At 39.5% G+C, this 6,083-nt stretch overlaps 1 protein-coding gene across 1 annotated transcript in view; it reads right to left on the bottom strand.

Annotated features, from left to right (window-relative positions):
- Positions 1-3,523, bottom strand: part of LOC124716956 (BTB/POZ domain-containing protein 9) — a 125,597-nt gene extending 122,074 nt beyond the window's left edge. Inside the window, exon 1 of the mRNA XM_047243550.1 lies at positions 3,374-3,523. The gene's annotated coding sequence lies outside the window, so the exon portion shown is untranslated. The remainder of the gene's footprint in view (positions 1-3,373) is intronic.
- Between the last annotated feature and the right edge of the window lie 2,560 nt (positions 3,524-6,083).

Here is a 6,083-nt window from a genome sequence, read left to right on the forward strand (position 1 = left end):
TTTACAAACAAAAACGGTCAAACACTTGTAGAACTCTGCAGAGAACACAACCTTATCTAAATCGACATACTTTAAAAGGAAGCCAAGTAAACTTAAAACATGAAAACATCCAGACTGGAGGAAGGGGGAGTAGCAGCTAGACCATGTCTGTACGGACAAAAATTTTCACAAGGAGATCCACAATGTTAAAGTACTGAGAGGAGTAGACACAAGCTCAGACCATTATATAGTTAAAATTAAAATCTAATTCACTCCGTTAAAGAAGAGGACCAGAAAAACTAATAAAATAAAAAGGAGGTTTGACCCACATCAGCTAATTAAAAATAATAAATACCAACAAATAACACAAACCATCAAATTAACAGATGATCTGGAACAACTAGTGCCTAATCTTAAAAAAGAAGCGGAGAATCTAGCTCCCTTGAACCCCCGAAGGAAAAATGCATGGTGGACATCAGAATGTGACAAATTCCATGAAGATAGACACCAAGCAAGGTTAAAGTTTCAAACACACAAAACTGAAGATAATGCCATTAACCTAAAAAATGAAAGAAAAAATTTCACATAAAATATTAGAAGAATCAAGAGAGGATTCCATAAAGATATTATAAACTCTCTAGAAGATAATTATCATAAAACCAACTCCAGGAACTACTATAAAATCTTTGGGAAACTACAACAATATGGGGCCCCTACACTAATACTGAAAGACGAAGATGGAAGAATGACACACGGTAACAAGGAAAATGCAGAAATCATGGCAAAAGCATTTAACAAATTTCTGAATTGCGAGGAACTCAAAGAACCACTACAAATCAACTTAAATACCCCAATAAAAACCAAACCTAACAAACTAGACCCTCCAACTTTCCAAGAAGTAGAAAAAATTCTTCAAGAACAAAAAAATTATAAGGCATGTGGAGAAGATCAGATTTTTGTTGAAATGTGAAAATATGCAAGTGACACAGTCAAGACCACTTTACACATGGCTCTAACAAAAATTTGGGTAACAGATCGATTCCCCGAACATTGGACCAAAGCTATCATCCAGCCACTACACAAAAAGGGAGTAAGAGCAACCCAGACAAGTACAGAGGAATCTCTCTCCTAGATTGCACATACAAAATTCTTGCCAAGATCCTATATGAAAGAATCGAGGAGCAATTAGAACAAGAGTTAGGGGAATATCAGGGAGGTTTCAAATCATGGAGAAGCTATGCAGAGCAGATAATTAGTTTAAAATTGATTATGGCATACTACAAGAAACGGAACAAACCCCTGGGAATAACATTTGTAGATTTTGAGAAGGCATATTAGTGTCTCCACAGACCTTCAGTATTAAAAATTTTAAGAACTCTAGGACTCCATCCAAAACTAATTAAAATAATACAACTCACTCTAACCAACACCAAATCAAAAGTGAAGTTTAGAGGAGAAATTTCAGAACCATTCCCCACAAAAACAGGCTGAAGACAAGGTGACTACCTAGCACCATTACTGTTCAACTGTGCACTGGAAAACATAATGAGAGAAAGAATTGGAAGTGCAAAAGATGATATTAGCTTAAACTGCTTGGGATTAATCGCTGATGATCTTGCTCTCCTAGCCAACACCGTTCAAGAAGCCAGGCAACAAGTGAAATAACTACAAGAAATAGCAGAGAAAATAGGCCTTAGAATATCATTTGAAAAAAACGGAGATTATGCTAACTGATCCACCACTTGCAAACAAAAGTACAATAGGAGAACAGGAAATCAAAAGTGTTGATAAATTTAAATATTTAGGCAAAATAATAACATACAATCTAAATGAGAAGCCATCATGGCAGAATGTAATAAAAAAACTGAATTACGCAAATTACATTACCAAAACTACATACAACAAAAAAAGCCTATCCATAGATGCAAAATTGAAACACTATAAAACAGTTACACAACCAGAAATAACGTATGCAGCTGAAACTAGCATCAAATGAAACAGTATATAAGAAAATAGAATCAGTCATGAGCACGATCAGGAAGAAATGCATCTCATTCTTTGGAAATCTGATGAGAACTCCAGAAAGCAGGATTAGTAAAAAAAAATAATCCAAAAATTGTGGAATAGCAAGAGTGACATCAAATGGATCACAGAAATTAAGGAAGATATAAAAGAACTCCAATTTACAGTAGATGACCTAAAAAACAAGACAGAGAAAACCAGAATACTGCAAGACCCGCAAACCAGACTACAAATGAAAATCAACAAAAGGAGTACAGGAAGAGTGGTCTCAGATGAAGAAAGAAAGAAAATATCTGAAAGACTGAAGAAATATTGGGCAGACAAGAGCAAAACACCTTTCATATAAGAATAGACTCTAATAATAATATTACCTAAATATCATATTATGTTATTGTTGAGCCAAATTGTATCCCCGTGTAAGAAGTTGTTTACAACTTTGTATTTTTGACTAGAATGGTCCAATGAAGGCCATAAAATAAATAATAATAATAATAATAATAGTAATGGCAAATGGTGCTCATTAAATCCACGCCGGCTTGTTATTTATTACTAATGGGTGTTCTCGCAATTACTAACTGGTGTTCTGGCAAGTCGGGTCTTCGTTTGTGCATATTAGTACAAAATGACAACTTGATCCTCTGTATGGTACATATGAGCCATAACTAATTACAAACTTACCTGTTCTTAACAGTTAAGAACACGTACTATAATAAATTGAAGTAGTTTTAAAGTTTTTAATCCTGTAGGCACACATGCCGGCACTATACGATGGAATTAAGGCAGGCACTAAACGTCGTAATGCATAAAAAACTAATCGCGCCACCAAATGATTAGTTAAAGAACACTGGGTCACTCTCTTCTTCGTAAAATCCAGTAATTAATACGAAGTTATTTCAACAGAAATGTTATTTTATGCACAGCACGACTGATTCCGACCCGTTGTACACACAGCATACATCGGAAGCTTTCATAACGTCTACCAATTACTTCTAGTCATTTCCGTGTACTCACACTTCCCGATTTGTGTCAAAGTCGAGAGTGGTAATAACACTCAAATTTACGACTGTAAAAAAACTATTACATACAAATGCCAAAAATACTCGTTACGTAAGCAAAACACAAGGTACTGACAGTTAAACAGACACACGAACGGATTATAGCGTCTTATAGGTTATGCTACAAGAATATTTATCTGCCGATCACCCCTTATTATAAATACGCATTTCACGTGTATTTTCTGTTCCACAAGATCGACGTCTCAATATAAAACAAATAATATTCCAAACCGTCCATTTAATACTTAAATACCCAAGCATTTCAAGGCTGCTGTGGAAGAAAACATGCTCGATAGGCAGCTCAAGTAAAATTTTACCTGTAATTTCAATATGATAAACGGCAAACAGTCCCATCAGCATGTAAAACAACTGGAACTCACACACTAAGTTTATTTAGGAACACTTCGGCGAAAAGCTGCACATAACAACTGCCGACATGTTTACTGCGTTCCACTGTTCGCTCTCGAAACGTAACGACCCGTTGCGCAGTTCTGCAGCGAGGCGGGAACTTCAAACTCGTTACAGGCATTCATTTCGCTTAAGCAAATTTTAGTAGCATACTTTTTTGACATTTTGTAATAATTGATCTGAAAGTGGCTTATAACCGCAGTTTTTTATTCCTCTGGAATGTAGTTCTCAGCTTCTGTAGCGACAAACAACTTCTTTAACCAGGGTTGCCAAGTTATCGAAATTTCCGCTAAATTTGACAGATTTTGCACTGTCCATGGGTGAAATTTTGCATTTAGCGGTCAACGGATTTTTTAACAGATTTGTGGATTGATGACTGCAACAATATTTTTCAGTTTAATTCAGCCTTTCCATAATACAATTTGTAATTATATTTACCGTGAAAAATCATAAACTGGCAACAATATGGCTTCAGCTAACTCTTAATAATCAAATTTCGATTTAGTGTTTCCCCTGCCTCAACACAACAGAACAATCCTTTCCAATCTTAGTTATTTGCTTTTAGCATTGCAGTTATAAGTTACCGTGGAACGAAGTTGGTGCAGTGCATAGTGTTGAATAGTTAATGTTTATGGTGCAGTTAATCGCGTTGTAATCAGTGACTTTTTTTTACTTTTTTATTGGTTGTCTCGCCAAAATGTCGAAGCAAAAGGACAAAAAATACACCCAAAAGTTTAGAAAAGAGTGGCTTAGCAACAAACAATTCAAAGACTGGCTTCTTGAGATACCCGCCGATCCTTCTAGCGTGCGTTGTCGATTTTGCCAGTGCAATTTAAATTCGCGTCTGTCGGATTTATTGAATCATTCAAAAAGCCTGTAAAAGCCGCGGCACCCGTTTCTCCACAGGGACAGTCGAAACTAGATGCACAGGTAGTTAGCCAGTCCAATGAAGTTTCTGTTGCAGAAGCTGTGGTGTCACCGCCAGACACCACACTTGCTAGGTGGTAGCTTAAATCGGCCGAGGTCCATTTAGTACATGTCGGACCCGCGTGTCGCCACTGTGTGATCGCAGACCGAGCGCCACCACAAGGCAGGTCTCGAGATACGGAATAGCACTCGCCCCAGTTGTACAACGACTTTGCTAGCGACTACACTGACGAAGCCTTCTCTCATTTGCCGAGAGACAGTTTGAATAGCCTTCAGCTAAGTCCATGGCTACGACCTAGCAAGGCGCCATTAACCGTATCTGAAGATAGTCTTATTTGTATTATCAAGAGCGATGTACCACAAGGATAGAATAAAGTTAAGTATTCGAGGAGCTGCATACTTTTCTTATTAGAATTCACTACTTATCCTGTTCCAGAATTCACGCCCATCTGCATTAGATTTCGGCCTCCTCTATCTACAAGGTGTTGGCACATTTGCCAACACATCATTGGCAACGAGGGAAACGTGTTCTTTCTAATTGCTTACATTTACTTGTGTCATGGCTTCGCCACAATCTCCAGATGTACTGTCCGAATTTTATCGCTTGCAGAATCAGCAGACGCAGGCGTTATTGGTTGCCCTTGGACAGCACGTCCAGGGTCAACGTGCCATTCAAACCGATGTGGCAGCCGCCGCTTCACCGCCACCGCAGCCACAACATGCAGTTGCACCGCCCTTTAGGCATTACGATCCAGTGCAAGAGACCTGGACTGAGTGGTCATGCCAGTTTGGATTTCATCTCGCCGCCTACAGAATTCAAGGTAACGAGCGGCAGCCTCATTTATTGTCGTGTGTAGGGGTTCAAACGTACCGTGTGATAGTGAAATTGTTTCCCCGATGCGACGTAGCAACTCTGTCCTACGAAGAAATTTTGTCGGCATTGGACGCCTATTTCAAAGAAACAGTCAATGTCGTTGCAAAAAGGTATACTTTCTTTCGTACAAAACGTACGGCCGGTCAAACTAATAGGTAGTGGGTTGCAACTTTGCAAGGCCTTACTAGGGATTGTGCGTTTGAATGTGACTGTGGCCTTCCTTATTCAGATACAATGGTACGCGATGCAATTGCGCAGAACGTTTCTGATGTTCGCATACGGGAACAGATTTTGAAACTAGTTAATCCCTCCCTTCAACAAGTGATAGACATATTGGATAGACAAGACACACTTGACTTTGCTCAGGACTCATTTGCAACTTCGCCGGCCGTGTGTAACGTTAACCGGCCTACCGGGCGCGCTGCGCAGCCCGGTAAAATGCCCTCACACACGTCCACACAGCTGCCACCACGCTCTAAACCAGGTGTGCCGCGCCAGCACACAAATGCAGTGAAATCATGCCCGCAGTGTGCTACTAGACATTCGCGTGAACATTGCCCGTCACGCCAAGCGATTTTCTTTTTCTGTAATAAGAAAGGACATGTTCAAAGTGTTTGCCAGAAAAAGCTCAGATCAGACACTCTTAATCATTCCAGGCCCTTTGTTTCGCGCCGGAATCGAACCAAGGACACTCAGGCTCGTAGACCTTCGCCCATGGACATTCATGTAGCTACAGCCACAGCTGCTGACCCGGTCCTTGCTACCGTTATGCGTTTTGTTGCTATGCAATGGCCGTTGTCAAAGTCTCGGATCGAGGA

This window comes from Schistocerca piceifrons, chromosome 9 (genome assembly GCF_021461385.2).
Source record: "Schistocerca piceifrons isolate TAMUIC-IGC-003096 chromosome 9, iqSchPice1.1, whole genome shotgun sequence".
Taxonomy (NCBI): domain Eukaryota; kingdom Metazoa; phylum Arthropoda; class Insecta; order Orthoptera; family Acrididae; genus Schistocerca; species Schistocerca piceifrons.